The sequence below is a fragment of the Papio anubis genome, chromosome 18, assembly GCF_008728515.1.
Source record: "Papio anubis isolate 15944 chromosome 18, Panubis1.0, whole genome shotgun sequence".
NCBI classification, from domain to species: domain Eukaryota; kingdom Metazoa; phylum Chordata; class Mammalia; order Primates; family Cercopithecidae; genus Papio; species Papio anubis.
The window spans coordinates 27,807,857-27,832,953 of record NC_044993.1 but is presented as its reverse complement, the minus strand read 5'-3'; the positions used below and the strand labels follow the sequence as shown (position 1 = coordinate 27,832,953).

Sequence of the window (25,097 nt, the reverse complement as noted above, 5' to 3'; positions counted from 1 at the left end):
TAACGTGAACTACGGACACAGGTGATGGATGAGTAGACAGATAGATAGCAAGCAATTTTTTGACAAAAATACTATTGAGTTATGACCCAGAATGTATAATTTATGAAAATTAACGGCGTTGTTTATGCAATTCCAAAATACGTATACAATCTTCAGCTACTATAGTTTAGCGACACTCAAAGGCAAGAGGAGATGTGTGTTTTACCTCTCTGATAAAAATAAGTATGAATTAATTGGTTTTTTTTTTCATTTTTCTGAGCATCCGCACATTGAAGATGGGAATATTTAGACACAAATGTAAATTCTGTTTACAAAGCTCAACCAGCACGAGACTAATAAAGAAAATGTGCCTTTGTACTTCTTAAATCAAATTTTGGAGATGAATCTTCTTACATAAAAAGGAAATAATTCCCTTGTGATATTTATACCATTCCTCCATCTACTTATTTTATATTATTTGTGTCATATCTAGAATCAAATAATCATATTTTATTCATTAATCTATCAAGAGAGAAAAAAGGCATGGAAAATATTGTTCTGACTGCAAATGAAACATAAATATACTGTAATATTTTCACTTGATGTACATAAAAAAGATTAAGGGGATTCCATTTAATATTCCTTTGTAATATCTTCAATATGCCTAAAATATCAATAAACACATCCACAAAAGTACCTTATCACGGCACACTATTTTTCCCTGTGTGTTTATGTGAGGATCAGGTATTCTGTTGATTAATACAGAAGAGTATGGAATTGTCTTTGAAAACACCCATAGTTGCAATTCACATAAGGGTAAGGCAAACTGTGCAATTCAAATACAAAAATATACTAAAGAAAAAGAAGGGAGGGCAGGAAGGAGAGAGGAAGTAAATTAATCCTCAATTATTTGTTATACATTCTCAACAATCTACAGACATTGAGTCAGCCATGCAGCAACTCCACAATTAGTGCATTTTTTGGCCAATAAAATAGAACTTTGCATCAAATATAGTTTAATAGCATTCTTTGATGCAAGTCTAGTCTTGGAGGCATTCTCATTTTTACAAAGCAGAATTATGTCATTTTTTATATTCCCATATCATTTAAAAGATGATTGTGAGGGAACAAAAATATGCTTTGTGGAACATGAGTAAAATTGATTTTTAAAAATGAGGAAAGCTATGACTAAAAATAGACTTAGGAGGACTTATGAAATTTCTGTAGAGAAAATTGTGGTAGATAAGTCATAGTATTGAACTTTGGATATGACTGTATCTCTTTCTTTTAATGAAAATATGCTAGTATAGGGTGCAAGGTATAGTCTTTGCTAATTTGTTATTGCATTAAATAAATGTTTACTGAGCACTAACTGTGCTTAGCCCTGAACCATCCATCGTTCTAGCATTTGCAATTGTCTTTGGCAGTGGAGGCAGAGAAAGAAAATTGTTTGAAGTGTCTAAATATAAATGTTATTCATTTATGATACTTTCCAAAGAGATAAGAAAATCACATCTATATACATCTACCTACTTAGAGAACTTACACACACACACACACACACACAAAGTCATCTAAGCAAGAGGATGGATATTGTTTATGATAGGGAATAGCACGTGACATTTAAAACCCAGGAAATAAAGCTTAAAACTTGATAAGAAAAAGAAACAGTATTGGCCCCGGTGCTTTGCCATGAAAAAGCAACCGAGATTTAGTTAGCCGCAACATATGGTAGAAGAAGCTAAATGGCATCCCTTGAACTTATTTCTTTACTGACCTTTTGAAGTTGCCAGGTTCAACTAATTTTCTCTTCATGGTTACATATAAAGCAGGTTCCAGAGACAGGAACCAACAGTTCAGCAGAAATAGATTAGCATCACAACTTTCTGTAAGAATGAAATGAGAAAGCACTAATAGCCCTTTGGTTAATTAAGCCCTGCTAAATCGGATGATAGCCTTTGTCCATCAAAAAAATTGTTCTGTTTCATAAATATACATGTATTGGATGCTGGAGGGAAATTCCGAGCACCACAGATAACATTTTTTGGGAGACTGATCAATATACAAATCTGAGTAGCCAGAGAGGCAAATCAAAGAATCTAAGGCAGATGAAATGGCAAAGGGAACATGATAAAAATCTCAGACTTGAGCCAGTAAATAAGTTAGTTATCTGGGCACATTTTCAAGAGGCAAGCTGTGTATATGTGTGTGTGTTATTTGCGTGTGTGTGTGTGTACATAATACAGAGGAACAAGAATTATCATTGGTTTATCTACCTCCGCCCCCACCCTGAGAGGTGTATAACACACCAAAGTTAGGACATTTTTTTTTTCTGAATTAAAAAGCTAAGTTAGACCATTTCCTCTGTGAATGCCAATAGTGCTGAAAACAAAAAGAAAACTGTTTATCTCCACCAGCTGCACTGAATAACTTTGTAACAAACATAAAATGACTGAAATCAGTATCAGGACACCACTGAGCAGAATATTTTCAAAAAGAAGTCTTCAGACCTTAAATTGCACCTATAATAGAAAGGCTTCTCCAATTATGCTTGTCCCTTGATTTGCCAGACACGAAAGTTTGCTAATGGACCAGAAAAGTGTGGTTGGAAATACAAATTGAATGTCACTTTACCCATTGAAAGCCTTTGGTTTTGCATGGAAAATCTGCTCAAATTGGAATGTTGATAAAGCTGTGAGGTGTGCCACCTTGAGTAGAAAAATAACAAAGATTGTCATTTTTTTCTTTAAAGCATTAATTTACCCACATCGATAAGGTTTTCTGAACAGCTGTTGAAGTGTGGATTTGAACTTTTTAATATGTGCATGTTCTTTTTCCCCACCAACAAACAATGAAAGGAACCTGGAAAGCAAAGCCCAGAGGTACAATTTCTTGAATAGAATCATTACATTCTCATTCTTTGGGGTTTCTTTGCTTTGTTCCAACAATCTGTTCCTCCTGACTAACAAGCAGTATCAGACCTTTGAGTACATTCACATCAGTCTTTACAAATGCCTTCTCAAGTGGTCTCCTCCATCCGGCTGAGCATGTTTCACGGGCTGTTTGTTTGTTTTGTTTTACATTGATCATGCTGCCATTGGCTACTTAAATTGTGTTCAGTGCTAATTGAGGGGTTGCTAAAAATGAATACTGTGTTGACCACAGTTCTACATAATACCCAAATAAAGTTGTTTTCCAGGGTAAGGAATTCCTTCCCTTCAGAGTTGATATGTGTACAGCAGGCAAATGGAACTGCTATTCTAGTGAGGGCTGCTATCAAATTTTCTGTTCTTTTAGCTAAATTCATGAAGCTTCAAGAACTCAAGAAATGCATCCTACACACCAGAAATGCAGCCAAGAAATGTTACAGAGTCTTGAATGTAGAGATTTACCCATCTTGAAGGTTTTAAGAGACTGTAAATTGTAAAGCAGAAGCACTGATTTCTAATAGTAATAATAATTAGCAATGTAAGATCCAATTTGCAGAGCAAGTAGATTAAAAAGTTTGAATGACAGCATTACAGCACAAATTTCAGAGCACATTATCCAGTGCCTCTAAAACATTTGGCCTGTTTGTGATGGTCAGGGGATAACTTGACATTCACTAGGGGAGTGTGGGGATCAGAATGAGGAAGGTGAACTGCCACTGAAGGTCTCTGAATGAAGCAGTCCCCAGAGTTGCTGGGAAGACTCCCCTCTCTATTTTCAGAGGGATTTTCCTCAACTCCTTGCCTTCTTCAGAGTCCGGGGGATTAAAAAAAAAAAAAAAAAAAAAAAGGTGATTTAAAATACTGCAACTGCTCCAGCATGAAATGACTATGTGACAGCGAGCTTCAAATCTGCTAAAGCAGAATTACAGAATACTATTATCAGAATTATTATTTAATCAGGGGGATAGCTCTAGAATTTATTCCAGCCACAGAGCTCGGGGAAGTGGAAAAACATGTCCGGACATGATGATTATGGAGAATTCCCTTTAAGGGAAAAAGAATGTAACCCTAAGAGAACATCCTTCAAAGGTATCACTTCTCTCCGTAGAAGAATCCCACTCCCAGCCCCCACCTTATCTTTCTCTCTCTCTCTCTCTAACACACACACACACACACACACACACACACACGAAGAAATCCCTGCAACACTGGACACAGCTGATGCAAAGCAATATCTAGGCAGGGATTTTAGTGGTATTTAGCATGAACGACAGGGCTCACTTTGCATGCAGTGAGGTGCAGCAGCGAGGCTGAATGGATGGAAAATCCCACTTTCGAATCTTACATAAACATCTTTCCCACATAGAGTTTTCCAGTTGAAAAGCTCCTATAATGAAGCCGGAGGTGACAGCCCAAGAAGGGTTTTTAACCATTGAGATGGCTGTCAGGAGTGTTGTAAAGAGGACAGGCGCTTCAAAAGCCAACGCTCATCCCTCGGATCTGCTTTGCAATGGTGCCGGATGCGAGAGGACAGTACTCTCGCTTACCTTCCCTAGCGTCCCCTCGTTCCCATTGTCAGCGCCCGAATACCATGACGCCGGGTGAAAGAAAGCAGCTGGTCTGATTAGCAGCTCGGGCGCACTAAGGGATTGTCGAATCATGCCTCCTAAGGAGGAAACTCTTGTGGAATCTTCAGGAAAGGGTGGTAAAGTTGAAAGGACCTTTCCCCCCTCCCGCTGTCTTGGTGATAAGCTCTATCGTTTGATTGGTGCTGAAGTGAGCAGCTGCCAGCCTGATTTTCCATTATGGACTAATGTTGTGCTTTTGCAACAATAAACAATTAATGTTGTTTGATTTCTTACATTTAGGAACCCAAGCAAACAGCTGCCCTCTCCGCTGGTGGAGGCAAACGGCTAGTCCTTGACATGCCGCCGGCTCCGTGCCTGCGGAGGAAGGGTCAACCGCAAGGAAACTTTGAGGATTCTGCCAGATTGGGTGGGGGAAGGCTCTGGTGTTTGGGAGGAATAAGCGGAGGAAATTGTGGATACCTGTTGGCATCAGCGTTGGCGGCAGCACGTTTTTACCGTTTCCCAGCCTTGGCTGGAGCCTGGGAGAACGGAGTAGGTTCCTTATGAACCTGTTACGTACTGGCAGAACCCAGGCAAGAGCCTTTTTCCCTCCGGTCCTGTGAGGGGCGCGACCAGCCCCCCAAAGGTTCTCGGATGAGAAGCGGCCAGATCACAGAAAGCGCAGCTCTGGGTTCAGCGGTCCCTAGGAGAGGGACTACGGAGTCCCCGGCTTAAAGGGGCCTCCGTGCGCGCAATCTCGAGCTCCGGGGAGACACTGCCTAGGGGTCCTGCAGGGGTGCTGGGCAGAGTCTTGGCGAGGGCAGAGCCGCGGGGCGACTCCGGAGCCCGGCAAGTTTGCAGCGGGCACCGCGCCTCCCAGAGCTGGAGCTGCCACTTGTGGGAAAGCCTCGCTCTGGGGCTTTCGCAGCTGAGCCTTGGCCCTCAGCCTTGCCGCGGGGGTCGCCCTCCCTCGCCTCGGAGATGAGGCGGTGCAGAAAACCAGCCATAGGGCACTCGGGCCCCCTCACCTCCTTTTTTCCCTGGCTTGCACCCTCCGCACAGCGGGCGGCTGGTGCTTCTCATTCACCGCACGCACCCCGCAGTGAAGGCGCGCGGCTGCAGCCGCGCCTGCCTGCGTTGGGAGGCTGCGAAATAGTCAAGTCCCCGCAGGGAAGGAAAGCGGCAGGAAAACTGGAGGGGCACAGCCTGGAGCTTGCTACTCTCTAGGATCTGTTGTCAAAGCAGTTTGCAAAAACAGGCCAAACCCTGAGGCGAATGTACGTATCACCGATGGATATCGCGAAAGACACAGCTTAGCCCCGAGCCTATGCTAGGAACCCGCATCCACCATCTGAGAGGCAGGAGGAGCGCAAGGTGTCCGAAGGGGCACGAGAATTCCTATAAGAAACGGTCCCTTCTGGATCGTCGGGACATAGAGAAAAACGGGGCTGGGTTAGGGGAACACTTACTCGTGTGGGGCCCTGCGCTGGCTAATGTCAAGCCTCCTGGTTCACAAATGGCTGGAGGGGCTCGGGGTCAGCTCCCGAGGGCGGCGAGCGCCGACTGGTCCTCGCGCGCTAGGCAGGCGCCTCCGGATTCCGTTCATGCCTCTCGGAGCTGCAGGGCTTGGTTCGGAGACGCGGGGCGGGCGCGCAGGGCTCTGGGTGTCCGCAGCCCAAAGTGAAGCTGGTGGCTTGACGCTACCGTCTATGCACAAACCGGCAGCGGCGGCGGCGGAGCTTGGAAGAGGCAGGGAGATTCCAAATAAATCCGCTAATTCTGGGCTGAGCGCTCCGGCGTGCGAGCCCGCCTGCCTGCCAAATGTAACTGTGAAGTGATGTGGAAAAGTGAGCCGGGTGCCTCCCCTGACGGATCTCATTGGGCAGAGCGCAGAGGCAGGTCTACCACTTGGAAATTCATGTAAGCAGTCCCCCCTCCCCGCCCCCTCCCCGCCTTCCCCCTTCGCTCTCGCGCGCTGGCTCGATCGCTCTCTTTCCCCCTACCCAAGTGGGCGCACAACTTTTCTCTCCTCGCTCCCGAGCACGCCCCGCGCGTCTCTGCCGCCAGAGCCACGGGGTGAAGATGCGCCCTTCCGCGCGGTGCGGGCAGCCTGCCGAGGGCCGAGCTCCTGGATAAGGGGGCTGGCAGATGATAACAGCATGCGGAGGAGGTACCCGCGAGCTTTCTCTCTAGAGGTCTCACCTGAGCTCTGGGGCTGGCGTTCTCTTGTAAAGCGTCTCAGTGACTCTCAGCTGTTTTCGGTAGAAGGAAGAGGACGCGACAGGGCAAAGGGTTGAGCGTGGGCAGCTTACCTCCGCTTTATTCCAAGGGCCTCTTGCGTACAGAATAGGGTGATTGTGAGACCCCTACCTGCAACTCAGACGCTGTGGTTTAGAGGCTGTGTGTCGCGGTACTTTGATGGAGCACATTCCTGATGTCCTCGCGCTCCTTTGGGAAAATGGGATGAGGGGCAGTAGAGGGGCAGCAAGGAGGGGAGCGCAGTAATTGGTTGTGGGGAGGAGGGCAGGCAAAGCAGAACTTGCTTGGGAAATAGGGGAGGATTGCTAGGTCTTCTCAATGTGCCCTGATCTCATATCCTCTCAGGTACCATCCTTGCAGCTCTCCTGCCTCCACCAAAATCTGCCCTGTCTGTGGCCACTTCAAGTCTTCTGATGGGCTGCGCTCAAATCCTGAGAAATGGCCACCCTGGGGTTACAGGGATCATGAATCAGGAGGTCCAGATTTCTTTTCTTTTCAACACTGGGACTAACATGTAGACGATGCCACTGTGATCATCTTCTAATAAAATTAGCTAAATATAAGACAAATTAATTCTTACCTGAAAAAAAAAATCCCTCCCCTCCACAGGAGATCCCGATTTAGTCCCTTCCCTGAGTGCACTAGACGTGAGCCTGAGGGTGGATTTTACCATCTGGGGACAGAGCCAGAACAGAAGGGGGAAAGGGGTGCAAGGAACCAGACGCACGGTCTGTAGAGCTTGTACTGTCTGACTCGAATGAATGAGAAAGAGTGAACAGAATGAGAAAATAGGCACAATATGCTTATGATATTTATGCAAATTTGACATTTTTTTGTGTGCTGCATCTAACAACCCATTGTGAAATGTAAAAAAGAATATTGACTGTAGCTCTAATATCGGTTTGTTTCACTTTGGAGCTGTCATGGGCAAGAAACTTAGTGGATAATTTCAGAGAGGGAGAGGTGAAGAGAACCAGGTGGTATTTTTCTCCCCCCAGGCAGTCACTAAGTAACTGTTTGTTCTCTTCTCAGACTGTGTCTGCTTACAGGGTATTGGAATTGGCTAATTCTGTCTTGGAAAAAGGAGCAGCAGTCAAGGCTCAATCAAATTATGACTGCTGCTAGACCAGACAGTCCCAAGTGGACAAAGAAATAGATCACATTTTGGGTTGTGCTTAATTTCAGACATTCATTTTCACTTCGAACAAATAATTTGAACCTTTCCTTGGGGTAACTTCTTACACCTATGAGAACTAAAATAAAAGTCATATGCTACTGAAAGCTGGGGATTGTCACAAGTAACAAACTCATCTCAAAAAAAAAAAGAAAAACCCAGATTGTTAGACAATATCCTCAAATCTCATTTTCTTAACAAACTATGCTGACAAAGATAGTCAGAATCCAATGGTTTTTAAAGAGAGCCAGAATCCAATGGCTCTGGGTATCTAGGGTTAAGAAGAGTTTGCTTTAACTCATCTTGTCCATATTTACTCTTACAGCAGTTATATACATTATCTTCCCTGAATTTTGGTCCTCTGGAATTCAGGGTAACCCTATCTGTACCTGCTAATATCTACTGAAAGCATAGGAGTAGGAATTTCCTGACTAATTCTTAAGAGAGGTTTGGATGATTAAGCAGTGTGATAGAGGATTTGGATAATGTTAAAAAGCCCCTATAAGGATATTTCTAAAATAATCAGGGATGCTGAAAGACAAGGCATTTATCTCTTTAACAATTCCACCCACTCTTAATAAGATGCAGTGCAATGTCACAATGGTGAGAGCCTACCCCCTTAAGAAAGTAGACCATGCTCTCTTTCAACATCCTCAACATCCTCTCCAGGGTTACAGCCTTCCAGCGGGAAGAGGAACACAGTGGTACGCAGGCTTTTTAGAATGGCGACTGAAATTGCGTGTGTTGTGGAGCATTGCAGGGGAGGAAGGGTGAGGAATGATCTGATAGGGCAGGAGCATAATTGGAGAAGGAGCTGGGAGGAGGGAGAGAAGATTGCATTCAGAATAACCTTGGCTGACTAATGCAAAAAGTAGAATGAGGCAGGATGTCTCTAGCCTGGGTCTCCGTGACAGACAGGCAGTTTTGCAAGGGAATCTACTGTAGAGAGTGAATGAGATACAGAGGGACTCCATGTAGTGAAAGATACTTTTATTTTTTCACTATGACTGGAACCTTTGTCGTAATTTTGACCAAGGGAGACAGTAAACCAAGTGGCCAGTTAGTTGCAGAGTAGGGAATCAGATGGTTCATAGGAAACAGAGCTGAAGAAGAGGGAGAGAGTGTTAGGAAGACTCCAGCTTCTCTGGTTGGAGCAGGAAATGACAGAATGGAACATAACTATTATTGGCTGCATTAAAATGCAATGTTTTGTAGTTTTCATTCATCAATGTAGAATTAAAAAATAGAACAAACTAAAACCAAAATGAATTTACCATATTATGATTATTGGTAACCTTTAGATTTATTGAATTGCTTGTAATGTGATATCTATGTGCCAGGTATTATCATTTAAAATAAAATCTCAAGAATCTGACTTATGAAAAAGACCAACTCAAATTACCATGTAATATTTTTCCAGAAATGCAGAGTCCCTTTCCTGTATTTCATTAGGATGAAGATGTCTGAAACCACGCCCTTTATTTGGGGTATGGGGCGTGGGTAAGTAATATATAACAACTCTGGCATTAAGCATAAGAAACATAAATTTTATTTTGGATTCCAGTATTGAAGCATAAGTCATAAGAATAAAAACATTAAGAAAGAAGTTTTGAGAAGTTTGTAAATGTTTAAGTAAATTTAGGATAGCTGTTTTGTTTGTTTATGAATTTGCTTTAAACCATTCTCTTACTAAGTGTATGAGAAGATACGATGGTGCTCCCGTTAAACAAATGTGAGCAATTCTGAGGATTCCTTTAGGCCAGTGGTTTTCAACCTGAAACCCTGGACAAGCTTCTGCCTCAACATTCACTGGAATTTGTTAGAAATGCAAATTATTGGACCCTGAATCTGAGTGGGGCTCAGAAATCTGGGTTTCAGCAAGTGTCCCAGGAGATTCTGTTACCTGATAAAGTCTGAGAACACTGCTTTAGGCAATTTCTTTCTCATGTGACATAAATGAAGAGAAGAAAAAAATAAAATAGTAGATTGTATTAATGTTTACTGTTTTTGTCCCAGAATATTCTAAGACAAACTACTATCTTAAAAAACAAGATTTGAAAAGAAGAATAAAAGTGTAAGCACACTAAATTTATCATCTGAGTACCTCACTAATGTTTAGCATGGGATTTGAAAAACTAAATTGATTTCTTTAGAAATAGTTATGAATTCTTGGCATAAAATCATCACTGAGCTTGCTATTCAGAGTTGCGACACTCTACATTTCTTGGCTTGCTGGTTTTAGCTGTCCCTGAAATTAGGCCTGAATCTCTGAATATTGACTATAATTACTAATCTTGAGCTTGTCATTATATTTTCAGTAAATGGAGGTGTAAACACTTTCTGAAAACCACATCTGTGCTGAGAGCATTTTGGAGAAGGTTTTCCAAATGGCATTATCTCCCATCTTCCCAGGTGTTAGAAAAGAGATAAGCTTCAATTCAGCTTCTGAACAGAAACTTGGTCGGGTGGGCAGCAGGTGGGGCACTGGATAGATTTAAGAGAACTGGTACAAAGCTATCCAATAAACCAGTCCAGCTTTTGTGGACTACACACTTAGCATATTAGTGTTTTGGTTTTTCTCTATCTTTTTTTTTTCTTCTGTAAGAGAATACCAACTAGATTAAGATTCTAGACCACTCTTGTTTAACTTAGGAGCAAAAAGGAGGAAAAAATTAAAAATAGTTCACAATGTGTTCCAAGTAAAAAGAAGAAAGAAGAAAAAAGAGTAAGAATAAAAAAAGAGGAAAGAGGAATATAAAAGGTACCCCACTCCCTGAGATACTACTACGTTGGTATAACAGAGTGTATTTAATACTAAAATATAATAATTAAATTTAATTAATTTTAAGTTTGGCTTAGAAGATTACCATTATTTGATATTTGCACACTTACACTAAGGTACCATTACAGATGTATAGGGGAATACAGATGTATGGAGGAGGGGAGGTGAAGGCAAAACAATTATCTTACTGTGTGTAAAACGGAATTTGTAGTTGTGATTAGTTATCCAGTTGCTTATCAGAGAGAAGACCACATATAAATGCAGTGGACAAATGTCACAAGATATTGAAGGGAAATGAATTACTGAGAATGTGAACATGCTTCTTTTATTAGTCAAAGCTGGATAATACTAAGGATTTTTGTTTGTTCTTTTGCTAAAGACGCTGCCATGTGGAAATCAGGGCACTGCTTTTAGGCTGCCGTCTCCCGCCTGCATAGGCGACTAGTCCTGTTAGAGTGGATGTCGAGGCTTTTTTTCTTCTACCTCAAGTGCCCTCTAGCGTGCAATATCTGTGCAGGTTGCTATGTACAAGGAGGAGGAAAGAAGAAAGAAAGAGAAATATTCTACCAATTGCCATCCTAATTCCTGAATGGCTCTGCTCTTCTTTTCTCCTTCCTCAAAGGGGTCATTTCCACCTAAGTGTTTAGCAAAACAAAAAAAGGTGCTGTTGCTTTTGCATGAAAAACTAATCACTCATTTTCTAAACTGGGAAACAAATGCTAATCATTTCTCAGGGGTTTCTTTTGAACATTCATCATAATTTTCCAGAAGTTTCATACACTCTGGTAATCAGGCAAATAAAAGAAGGTAAGTTACTCCCTAGGAAGAAATCCTGTTTTGTTTCTCACTCCACCACAGACCAGCTGTAAGGCTTTTGATGCAAAATGATTAACCTCTCAATGGGTTTTAAGTTTGCGTCTCCATAAGAGTGCATAATACTTCTTTCCATCCTCAGGGGGGGTGGTGTGAGGTCTAACTGAGGTTTCTAAAACAATTTCGGTTCCTTAGATACAATTCGATATACATTTGAACTTTACTTTCATCTTGCAACTACTAACGGGGTTTCAAATTCTTTTTGGTAGTCCATAGGGAAACTGTGATCAGGATCTCTATTTTCATAAACATGTCGTTAAAACAGCTCTATTGTAAATAGTGGATTTACTTAAGAGATTTGGAATGGTAGAAAATGGAAAAGGATATTTGCAGAAGAGAAATATACTTGTTTTTGCAAACATATCTGTATATGAATAAATATAGCTAAATAGTAAGGCAAAATTTCTGCAAGACATACATTTGGGCATATCTTTCTAAATTTTAAAACAAACTAACAATAACAGAAGGTATTTTTACTCACCCAGATGCCACCCACTAAGCTCTTAGTCTCTGAGAAAGGAGGAGATACCTGTAAACAAATTTATGTGTTGGCATCTGTTCAGATGGTAAGATATCTAAACACCTGTTACACAACTTGGAGATTACTATTATAGTGATGTGATTACTATGCAGCATTGTGTTTTATTAATATCCTCATGGCTACAATACTTTGAAGGGCAAGAAAGGAGAAAGACAAGCTAACATGACATACTTCATTACTTTCTTCTCATGCAGTATCTCTTTAATTATTAAAGCACTATGGATAGCGGCTCTTGTTTGTATCCTTTAAAATAGGAGAAAACTGAGGCTCAGAGAAGTTAAGTGATTTGTTCAAGGTTACACAGTTAATAAAGAGTATAATTTAAACCCATGTTTTCCAACTTCAGTTGTTGTTTAGCACTGCCTCCCAATATTAAAATACTAACAAGTGACTATTATAACCTACTTTTAAATAATGCAATACCTCACTATAGAATGGATTCATAAGTTGCAAGGAAAGAGAAGCTAAACATTATGTGTTTACAAAGAGAATCTGAATCTTTAATTGCGAGTGATTCTGTAAATATAGATCCTAGATTCCATGGCTAACCAATTAAATCAAACTCTCCAAAAGAATATGTATTTTTTTTAGAAAGCAACAAAGGTAATTTTGATTCAACATTACAAGCATCATTCTGGAGACCATTTGGAAATAATGAAACCAAATGACATCTAAAGTCTTGTTTACCTCCTTACTGTTAGAGTCTAAGGTTAAGTCACAGTTCTGCTATTGCTATATAGGTTTGTATATCCTTTTATATATTTCCAAGCACATCAGCTCTCCTATGTGATCCTTGCCATGATCTTGTGAGGTGAGAAGACGATATATTATTACTTCGATTTTACAGAGTTACAGGCTTTTAGAGCCCAAAGGGCCCTCAGAGATCGTCTAGTTTAACCTCTTCATTTTACAGAAAAAGAGCTGGGTAAGGCTTTTGACTTCTGATCCTAAGGTTACAGAGTGAGCTCTTGAACAAAAGAAAACCAGAGCGCAGGTCATTGGTCTTTAAAGGATGTAAGCATGACACGTGTCCCTGCATGTGGGAAAAATTATTAAGCTAATAACCTGAGTAGTCTTCAACATACACAGTTAAAAGATGAAAGAAAACAAAAAAAAAATGTAGTTCAGATACTCTGATCCAAATTAATGTTGTCTAGAGAAGGTCTAGTTTCTGGTGAGATTACCTTGGATCTCATCACCTAGTCTCTGTTCAGTCTAATAATACGTCTTGTCTTGGTTGAATTATTTTAGTATCATAGAGTCTAGCTCACTAAGGTAGCCCCAAAGCTTTTTTCCAAGCAGATCACATGTGCTGTAGATTTTTGAAGGGAAGATTATTAGGAAATCAGAGGAAGACAACAACATAAGAAAAACAAAAAGTGCTCTCATATGCTCTAATGTACTGAAACTTTCACTGGTCTTTTCTGATAAGAAACCCAAACAGAAACGGTAACTCATTTAAAATGGAAGTATGTGAGACTGACTCCTACATTATCCTAAAGCACAGAAAAGCCAACGTACCTGACTTGTCCAAATCAGGAAACCTAATGAATTTTTTATCATTCCTCTATTTTGCATAATAGTATTCCGGCTTTCTTCCCTAAAATTATCTCATTGTGCCTGAGCAGGGAACACCTTATTTTTCACTGGGTTGTTTTCTAACCTCAAATTACATAAGGCACATAATCACTTTTCTGGAATAGAAAATGATAATAAATGGCACTAACAGTTGTAATTGGTATTCTTAAGCTTGAGGGCTTAATATCTTGCCAGGCACTATAGAAACTGATTTACATATGTTATCTCATTCATTCTCTATAACTCCCTAATTTTTCAGATGAAGAAACTGTGAAGGGAAATGTATTTTGCTTCTCTAAATCCCAAATAGACTTCCGCTTATCTCTTCCATATCACTTTATAATACAACCTATTTGTCATGTATGCACCAGCCAAGCTACTTTGTTTTTCTCAAGACTTTGAAAACGGTAACTCCTCTATTTGTTGGTGGGAGAGTAAAGCCTGCAAGGAATAGCAAGACATTTGGAGTCATATAGATCTGATTTCAAGTTCTGACTGAACACATTACTAGCTCTGTGATGTGGTTTGGCTCTGTCCCACCCAAATCTCATCTTGAGTTGTAGTTCCCATAATCCCCACATGTCCTGAGAGGGACGCAGTGGAAGATAATTTAATCATGGGGGTGATTACCCTCATGCTCTTCTCACGATAATGAGAGTTCTCATGAGATCTGACGGTTTTACAAAGGGCTTTTTCTCCATTTGCTTGGCACTTCTCCTTGCTGCTGCCATGTGAAGGACATGCTGGCTTCCTCTTTCAAAATGATTGTAAGTTTCCTGAGGCCTCCCCAGCCATGCCGAGCTGTGAGTCAATTAAAGCTCTTTCCCCTATAAAATGCCCAGTCTCAGGTATGTTTTTATTAGCAGCATGAGAATGGACTAGTACACTCTGTAAATTGAACCAGCTGGTGAATCATGTTGATAATCTCTTTGAGTCTCATTCGCCTTTGTGTATAAAGATATTTAACTCACAGGTTGTTGTATTAAAGGATGCAGTGAAAAACAAATGTCCAGTTTTTGATGTACATGTTGGTTTCCTCTCAGATGAGCCCACTGATACTTATCTAAGAAGAGCAGATGGTTAGAGAACAGGTCCTTTTGTGATTCCTACAGCTAGGCTACTCCTCTTAGAGTACCATTCTCTCTTGTGGCTACAGGACATTCAGGCATTCATTCCACTCTCAATTAGACCTTTAAATGCTGTTATCCACTGTTATCCAATATTTTCAGGACTCCAGGTAAACCCTCCTTTCATCATTCTCCAAATCATCGTGTTCTAAACAGTTAATGCCTTGCACATGTAACAGCATTTCTTCCTGGGGAGTAAAATTGTGTTTTGTATTTTTTTTCTTTTTTCTTTTTTTCTTTTTTTGAGATGGAGTCTCGCTCTGTCATCAGGCTGGAGTGCAGTGGCACAATCTTGGCTCCATGCAACCTCCGCCTCCTGGGTTTAAGCCATTCTCCTATCTCCATCTCCCAAGTAGCTGGGAATACAGGCGCATGCCACCATGTCCAGCTAATTTTTGTATTTTTAGTACAGACATGGTTTCACCATGTTGGCCTGGATGGTCTCAATCTCTTGACCTCGTGATCAGACCACCTTGGCCTCCCAAAGTGCTAGGATTACATACTTGAGCCATTGCGCCTGGCCAAAAATGTTTTTGTTTGTTTGTTTGTTTTTTGTTTGTCTCTCTATTCTTCTTCATTAATACAAGACTAAAGGAAGCTAATGTTAGAAGAGGGGTTGCTTCAGTTTCATAATCTGGTAAATAAATATGGGTTAATATTTTGTATTTAATGACCTAAAGAAGAAATAAGGGAATCCTGAGGCATAAATGAGAGAAAGGAAAGTGTTAGGGCCAAGATCCTTGTGGGAGGAAAGGTCTTCTGTTTTTACAGGGAAACAGGCTCTGATACCACTTTGCAGTCTGGAAACCACTCAAACTTACAGATGGAGGAAAGGTCTGGTCACTGATCTTCATGCTAGCATTCAGAATATCCGGTGGGTGTGTTCTTGACCAGTCTAGGGCTACAGATGAGAAGTACCCTCTGAACAATGGGTCTTCCTCATATCCATTTCCCCATTGATGAACTCTGTTGAGATGTTTTTACTTATTCAATTACCTGGAAGCTGTGGGTCTTGGAGATTGAGTCTTAACCAGCCTCATACATGGGAAGGTCTCGAGGGAAAAATCCGGATGGAAATGCCTTGGTTGGAGATGAACAAGAGGGTCTGGCTTGTCCAAGAACTAGCAAGAACACTGTTTGGCATAGATTTTAGGTATCTTTGGATATGCATGGTTACGGTGCTGCTGGTGATTATAAAGGGGCTCAACCCCTTTCCCCCAACTTCTTGGACTTGCCAGGAGGCTTGGCTCCATAATCTGGGGATTCAATTGGGATGAACTTATTGAACAGACCCTAAGCATAGAGAAATGACTTTTCCTTTCTTAGGCTACCTCCTTATGAAGAGTGGCCATCTTATCTTTCTAGATGGATCATAAATATGACATGTACTTTTAAGTTTTCACTTACATCCATGCTTCCTCACTTGTAAGCTCCTACTACGCCTAGTGCGTATCTACAGCATCAGTCTCGATACACGGTCCTATAACTTTATGTTTATTTATCTTCCACCCTCACTGGATTGATTTCGAGCTCCATGAAGGCAGAGTCTATTATCCATATCTATGTATATCCATATCTGTGTATCCCAGATCTAGCCCAAAGCCTGATATGTAGTCAATGTTCAAAAATTGTATTATTTAAGATAACAAACAAATGAATATGACTGCAAGGATAACTATGGCATTATTGTCAGCAGTTAGCTAGAAATAGATCCAGAATTGGAGTTAAGAAAAATCAGATGGCCCAGCAGATTGGTGTGGGGAGCTCAATGAGGATAACAGATTTCACTGGAAAAGAAAGAGGGAGTAAAGAGGATGGCAAAATAAAGTGAAAAGAAACAAAACCAGAAAACTCAATCTTCTAGAGCAAAAATAAAACAGTGAAGATTAAGAGTGAACATAGGGAAACAATTCAAATTCCAAATGATGATTTGCGTAATGGTAATACTAGTAGCAATAATAATTATAATGACACCAAGAATTAATGAGAATCCATCTGCTTCTTAGTGCCTCATAATTTAGTACCTCAGTGTTTACAGAGCAATTTCTCATTCAGAATGTAAGTGATCCCTCAGGCAGAGTATACTGCCTCCGCTGCCTCCATGTGAGATGACTCACTATGGTCAACTCATTCCAAAGACAGAGTGCTAAAATAGATTCCCAGAGTGCCTTCTTCCTCCAGAGCTGGGAGTTTCCTTTAAGACCAGGGAGAAGTATTTTATTCATTTATCTTTGAATCCTCAGTAGCACAGAAGAGATGCTCAATACGTTTTCGTTGATTTATCATCTTATGTCTATCCCATAGCAAGCTCCAAGATAAATAGGTCCTGTCCTGTACCCCCATTTTTTAGATGAGAAAACCAGAGACATTTAGTCAGAGTTGAAGTTGGAAAACAAGTCTGAGATTTTTGAACACATTGTTTTTTTCTGCAGTGCCACAGTATAGCCTAGAAAGATTACCAAGGTCGCATTGCTTAATAATTATGTATTTTCTGTTAGCAATTCTAAGAAAGCACATTCCTTTAGTATTCATATAGAAGACTAAAGAAATCTCATGTCAAAATTACCACTTCTTATGCTTTGCAAGGATCAAGGACAAGGCTTAACACTTTTGAGTCAGTCTTGAGCACCTAAAGCACTCTTAAATTTTGAAGTGATGGGAAACAGGAAAAACTTTTTGCATCTGGATGTAAAAATCCATGTGTATTTTAAGGGAAATAGGATCTATGCATTTCTGATTAATTTACACTTAAATCAATGAAGTGTTTTGCAAAAGATATTTGATGTTCAAGAAGCCTTTTTTTAAAAGCCTAATGGGACTTTTAAAGCTGTTTTTTTCTTAAAAAGAGGAACTTATTTTTTACCCCATGATCTTATACTCAAATGATATGGTTTCAAAGTCTCATTTACAGAATCTTTTTGCTTTCAAAGTCTTTCCATTTACCCCTACCCAGAGGTAGCTAACCTGGATTTGATTAAGACTAGCTTTTCATCTATCTATTATTTATTCATTGTTTTGTCAGCAGCATTCTCAAGGAAACAGGCAGATATATTTGGGGAGACTGTCAGAATATTGGATGTGATCTTCCTCAGAAATAAAAGCCTCAGAAGTTTCTAGCAAAATGGAAGAGTGAATGAATTACACAAGAGAAGATTATCATGTGGAGGAAGAAGATGCAAAACAAAGGCTGAGGACACGGGCTTGGAACAGATGCTGTCTTTGTGTTTGTAGAGTAGATAAAACCAAAAGAAAATGTGTTGAGGGGTGATGGTAACTGGAATTAGTTGAGCAACCACTATATGTTGGAGTTTTTCAGAATGGTTTGGAGATAAAGATGTTATTAATTCCATTTTTTAGATGAAGAAGATATTGACTTTCCTAAATCATTCACAAAATCATTCACATGGTAGGCGGCAAGTGTAGGATTTCTATCTGTGTTTTCCCTTCAGACCAAACTTTTTAGAAGACCCCAGCATTTGTCATGCTGCAGGTCGTGAGTCCCCATGGCGATTTCTGATGGGACAGAGATATGGAAAATAAATAGGTGGGAAAGTTACTTGCTTTCCAATTTTCCTTCAACCCTCTGATTTTGTCAAGAGAGAACATTTCAGTTCCCTGCCAGCGCTGATCTCTAACAAGTAGAATGCTGGCCTCAGGCTCAGAGCCTTAAACGGACTCCAAGTACCTTGTTAGAATTTAAGAATATTGTTTTGCATTCATTCAATTCATTTCTAAGTTTACCTTGCATTTATGGCAAATAAAAATAATTTTCTTATTTTTAGATATGAATATAAAGTTCTCTTTCAAAACAAATGTTTATTTTATGTTTTTAGAGAAATGAGTTGATTAAAATATTGTATCACACAGATGGTGTACAGACAAAAAAAAAGACAGCACTGTATATATGACTGCAGCTTGGGGAGAACAAATTATATTAAATCAACATCCTTTCAAACTAACATTATCAAGTAAATTGTCCCCTTAAAGTGGGAAGTATACACATTTAAAGTAGTGTTCCTGAGCTTAAAGTTTTTATTCAATATCGAATGTTTCAGATTACTTTGATTTCCTATAAAATCGTCTCTGAAAATACAAATGTTAGGTCTAGAAGTTACAAAGAATTGGAACAGTATAACCTATTCCAGTGGACATTGCAGAAATGGTTTTAGTCTTCAGCTACAATTCAGATACAAACAGAATTATAATATTGTACCTCTGCCTGCCTTCCTCCCTACCAACAAAATTTCAAAACAATAATCATCATCCTCACTTAACATCCTGGACATAGGTTAATGGGAATTCCACTGTAGTTTCTTTTTTTCACAGAAGACTGAGTTAAAATAAATCAAATAACTCTTCCCAGTGTACACATTTGAAGCAGAGTATGTGAAAACAAACTAAAACCTACTTCCAAGTTTTGTGACTATTTTATTTGGTTTATCACGCAATTTCATTTGGGGAGACATTGTGGTCCTCTTCAGTGAAAGTTTATTTTTATTTTTTCTCCTTGCCATTGCAAAGGGAAGTCAACATATTGCTCATAAAGTGTGAATGTCTTTATGAACTGCTGATAGATATCAAGGAAATGCTCTGAGGATTAGAAGGTGATTTTGTGGCAAAATACCCACTTTCTCTAAATATTACCTTCAGCAGCTTTATAGCAAATATTGCTGAAGAAAGAGAATATAAATCACTTAAATCCCCCAAGACCTAATATTAAAGTATCATTTATGTTTTTCTTTTGTTTGAATTACTAACACTGTACTGAGTAAGGAGAAAAAAAAGTCACTTTACAAAGAAAAGTGAACACAGAGAGGGTGTGGAGGGTGCTAAACACACAGTGTGAAACATTGTGTCCCTTTTTGATCATTGGTTTTGCATGATGTATTCAGGACCTTGGACTTTGGGGTGCTTCTGTGAGGATATTCACAATTGTAAACCATGCACTTCTCTTATTGCTAGATGTGAAATATACAATTTTGGAAATGTACCAGTTTGGAGTCAGAAAATCTAGGATGGATTCTGGGCCCTGTTGCTAGAGATAGGACATTTAAAAAGTAAAGTAGCGATTGTTCTATTTTTGCTTTGATTTGTTTCTCTTTCAGAGATGAGTTTCTAGTAGCCACTGTTTGACAAATTGTAAAAGAATCCTCCCCATTTTCCTTTCTACTTGCCCTGTGAATTTGTTCCTGCTGGTTGGATCAGTCAAGATGGGAATGCTAATTTATTATGGCAGTCTTTTGTCAATGTCACTTTTATATGTATACAGTGCTTTCACCTCTCCTTTTTCCTTTTTCTGCAGTCACACCTCCGCTAACTCTCAGTAAAAGATTGCATTTAACTCTCTGAACCTGGGGTTCTTCATCAGTAATCGGGAAGAAATTATCCTTGTCTCACCTCTCTCACTGGGTTTTAGTAAAATTCCAATAATATGAAATCTATGTGGCAAAACTGCTAACCCTAAACATATGCACAGACATATACACACACACAATGTTACAGTCATTTATGTTAACAGGTGAAGTCAAAAGCAAGAAAGGAAAATTCTTCCTGTTTGTCAGAAATTTTGAGTCTAATGTTGTGCTGTGGTTTGGATGTTTGGTTGAAATCTGATCCTCAATGTTGGAGGTGTAGCCCAGTGGGGGATCCTGGAAATGCATCCGTCATTCATAGATTAACACTTCTTCCAGGGTGGGTGAGTTCTCTCTCTGTTTGTTTCCCTGCTACTGCTGGTTGATAAAAAGAGCCTGGCACCCCCACTCCTCCCTGCCACTGTCTCGTTTCCTCTCTTGCCATGTGATCCCTGCACACATCAGCTCCTCAGCTCCCCTTCACCTTTTGAAGCAGCCTCATTGCCTGGAGTAACACCCAAGGTTTGTTGTCTCAAGTCCATGGAGAACAAGGACGTGGACACAAAAAGAGTGAGGTTAAGAGTGGAAGTTTAGCAGGGGAAAGAAAAAGAATAGCTCTCTGCAGAGAAGGGTCCCAGGAAAATGGGTTGCCAGGCCCATGGTGAAATGCAGGGAGTTTTATAAATGAGCTGGTGAGGAGGTGGTGTCTGATCTACATAAGGCACAAAAAAATGGTTGGACCAGGTGTGTCATATGCATACAGTGTGAATCTCTGGTAGTCCCACCCTAATCATTTATGCAGGCAGATTCTCTGCCTGAACTATGCCATTTTGCCCATTTCTTTATTACTGTGCATGTGGTAACAAAGAAAAAAAAAAAGGAAGATGGAGCCTCTATGGTGGACATGTCTGGCCCCCAGGTAGCCCTTTTCTATTGGCACCACTGCTGGCATTCCCCCATGCAAGCTTCTAGCTTCCTTATTTGTTTGTAGCTCAATTTTTCAGGGTGCTCTTTGTTAGAAAAGAAATGATTTTCGTGGCTGCTTTTTGTTAGAAGGGAAGCTCTGCCTGCCTTCTCTTCTTTACCTTCACTATCTGCCTAAATAATTTCTTTCTATCTCCTGCATCACTTTCACTATAAATGGATGCAGCCTGAGGCTCTCACCAGATACATATGCCCAATCTTGAACTTTGCAGCCATCAGAATTTGAGTCAAATAAACCTTTTTCCTTTATAAATGTCCCAGCCTCAGATATATTCCTTTGTAGCAACACTAAACTAAGACTTATTGTATCTGTCATCTTCCATAACGATATTGCACATAGACAGAGAGAGTGGGTACCACATTATATGTGCGGGAGCCGAAATCTCCCTCATCAGCATACATACTTGTCTGACTTGCCATTCTCTTTGAAAATTTCACCATGAACATTTCTCATTATAAGCAAAAGCATTTATGTGAATACTTGGTGGTAATAGTGTTTAGTTTGTTTGATTAACCCACCAGAAGTTCAGTGAATTATTAATGTATAAATAAGTGTATCTATGACTACATCTACCTGACTACTCACTTTTATCAAGTATGCATTAAATCTCATTTTGGTTTCTACTTAGTACCAGGTGCAGATAATTGGGAAATGAATGAGACAAGATGCCCTCAAAAGCTCAGTCAAGTGGCAGAGACAGACATTGTGAATACATGATCTTGGTTCAACAGCAGCTCTCAAGTGCTGTACAGAATGGATTGATGGAAACAGCAAAGGCATAAGAATCTGAGAAGATCCTTGGAAATACCTCTCTGAATAACCTCATAACCTTCTAACCTTGCGTCATTTAACTTCTCTGACATATAGCTAGGTGTGGCTGGAGTATAGAATACATGGGAGAGTATAAGAAGTTGGAAGATCATATGCCAAGAAAGTTAAATTAGCCAACTCATGGGGTCCTTATCTTCCAGGCTGAGAAACTTGGACATTAGTCTACCAGGCCTCTTTCATGTTGAAAAATATCCAATAGGTGTATATATATCACCTCCATGATAGCTGTCAAAAATATATAGCCCTAGAGATTGGGTGAAGTGTAGATGTTATAAGGGACAATGGAAGGCAGGAATACCATTTAAGAGGTAATTGCAATACTAACAAAACAACAACAAACATAAAATAGGACTTTTATAAGTGCTTTATCTCATTGACTGCACATAAATAGGTTCCTCATACCTGTACCTATAATAAGAATACCTTAGGATATAGGTACTTATGATACAGGTATTCTTATTGTATTTTATAGATCAGAAGTGTGCGGTAAAGGAAAGTTAGGTAACCTGCTCATGATCATAGAGTTAGAGTGCCTTCAGAAATCTTACTTTTAACCATTACATTATACTGCAGTAGTGCAGGTGGGAGAACAGGAGGGCCTGAACTAAGCTAAAGCATTATAAAAACATGCTTTTTATTTGAATGCACATTTTGGACTTGCTATCTCTGTGCCTATGATATCATTAGTACCTCCAGAAAAGGCACCTGAATTTTTGTTATCTTTATAATGTTTTAACACAACCTTCATTAGTGCTTAGCAAACAGCTCATGCACATTTAGCAAATGCACCAGGATGATGGGAGTCAGAGGCATCGGTAGATTCTGTCTACAATTTTAAGTACATGATTCTACTACAACGTGAGACTCCAGGTATTGTCAGGCCAGCATGCAACAGTGCTCATTGCTCTTTCCTTCCACCATCATTGTTGTTCATTGCTTTAACCTAGAATTTCTTGTTTATTTTCTCTTGCAGTTTATGCATATGGACATCTTGCTTGACCTCCAAGATCCAGTCTGCTGATGAGGCGACTACTATAAGAATTATTTGCAATCTCTGCCCATCCACAAACTCTCCACCCTGACTACTGTACTTAGAGCACTCTGCAGTATTTTCCAGATGTCTGTAATCTGTCCTGTCACACCTACGAAGAGATCTGGGAAAACAGGGAACCCGTATGATTTTAACTAAGTATGAACTACACGCAAGGCAATATGCAGTAAGGAAAATAAAATATCTTGAAGGACTGGGAAATGATAAGTGACTGACAGTGTTTAAATTGTGTGGATGGTGTACCTATAGCTTAAGTCAAACAAAGTTTGTCCCACTAGATTTTCACATGTAATATAGTGAATAGAGAAGATATGAGTGAATAATTTCCTCACAGTGTATAATTTCTTCAGCCTGACATCCACAGCCTTTATAATCTGCCTCCAAATTCCTTTTACTAACCAATCTCTCATACCCTCTGTGTGAAACTTTCTGTCCACTCACTCTGAACTTAGTGCTTTGGTTTACTAGATTTTTTAAAAATTTTTTTGACTATGGCGGTTATTGCAGATACCTCTTGCCATGCTGTAACCATAGCAGACCCTTCTAATTGATTGTGACTGAGTATGGAAGCATTTTTAAGATTCATTTCAGGGCAGCACTTAAGACAGCCACTAAAAATCATTCAGAATTTGACATTTAGATTAAGTTCCTTTGCCAAATAAGCTTGCATGCTTCCTTCAGCTTGAAATGGCCAACTTCATCAGTCTCATCATTAGGAATCCTGCTAATTCACGTCCTCCATGAAAATGTCCTGATTTCCTCAATTCATGGGGAGTTACCCCCTCAGACCTAATGTATCACAGGTCGACAACTTTTAGAAAATCCTTCTCATTTGTTCCCTAGTCTGGTTCCTTAGCTGTTGCAGTCACGGCCACGTTTTTGCATGACATTACCTGTCTACTCCTTTGCGGGATAGAAATGCTCTTCACATTCCTTGTGGCACTCATATAAGCCTGGCACTTAGTAGGAGTTCAGAGAAACTGGAATAACAGAGATAACCAACTGATGGGTGGGGAAAAAGCAAACCCGAAGAGATGCTGATCAAATTTAGTATAAACCAAGACAATGGAAAGTGAAGAGAGAGTGGATTGACAGCGCCATTATGTAAGTTAATTTGTTCTAAGATGTCAAGACCTTCTTGGCTTTTCCTGGCTTTCAATCTGCATGAACACCTTGTCCTGCAGACAGACAGACAGCTTCAGGGTGGATTAAATAATCAGCCAAGTGAGAAGAGCATCTCCCAATATGTCTGCAAAAACACTTCTACTTCAAGAATGATTATTAAAAGCCACAAGGAAGGCAGTGATAACACAGTTGAAACATTGACTTACTGATCAAAAGAGACACTAATACGCACTCCTTAAGGGAAACAGTTAGATTTTAACATGCATACAAGCAAATCCCTTTGCTCCTTTTCCATTCTGCATTGTCACACAAAAATCCCATTTCTGATACTCTCATTTTGGCTCACAGCTTTTCTGCAAATAGTTTAATTTGTGCTCTGTTTTGTCTTCTTTCCTTCCTTGCTTTCCTGCTTCTTTCCCTTTCTTTCTTATTTTTCTCTTTCTTTCTTTCTTTTGTTCTTTTCATCTATTTTAGCAGAACTATTTTTCTTTAGTTTCTATTTCTTTTTAGTATCACTCTGTCTTTTGCTTTCTACCTTCGTTTATTTCTTTTTTGATTACATTCAGAGAGATTTTCCTCTGCAAATAGATGGTGTAGCCACCAGAATAGCACTCACTGTACAATTTGTTGAAGAGTGAACTTCATCAAGTAAAATTGCAGTGGGACGTTTTTTTGGATTTTTTGTTTGTTTGTTTTTTAGGTGAGATATCATTACCCCTTGAAATCTAAATGTCCACATTTGTAACATAACATGAGTGCATTATAGCAGGCACACAGGAAGACTCTTAAATGGTAACAATGGTGACTTTAATCAATATTGCATATGGAAATTGAGCCACTGACCTTGAGATATCTATTATATTGGCTCAATGCAAATTGGTTCTTTCATTTTAATCCCCTGGGTTTTTAAACTCATTTTATGAATATCAGTCAATTTTCTGAG

General features: G+C 39.8%; 1 protein-coding gene and 1 long non-coding RNA gene across 4 annotated transcripts in view; one reads left to right on the top strand and one right to left on the bottom strand.

The window, feature by feature from the left end:
• The window catches only part of CDH8 (cadherin 8), a 410,980-nt gene extending 404,280 nt beyond the window's left edge, over nt 1–6,700 (bottom strand). For 2 of the 3 annotated variants that reach the window (XM_031658177.1, XM_031658176.1), the window contains exon 1: nt 5,947–6,035. The gene's annotated coding sequence lies outside the window, so the exon portion shown is untranslated. Of the gene's footprint in view, nt 1–5,946 lie in introns of all 3 variants that reach the window. The other variant, XM_031658175.1, reaches the window with a different exon arrangement.
• LOC103880490 lies at nt 6,559–23,233 on the top strand. Its single transcript, XR_002519278.1, has 2 exons — nt 6,559–6,647; nt 22,952–23,233. It is a non-coding gene; the product is annotated as an uncharacterized LOC103880490 (long non-coding RNA).
• The last annotated feature ends 1,864 nt before the right edge of the window (nt 23,234–25,097 follow it).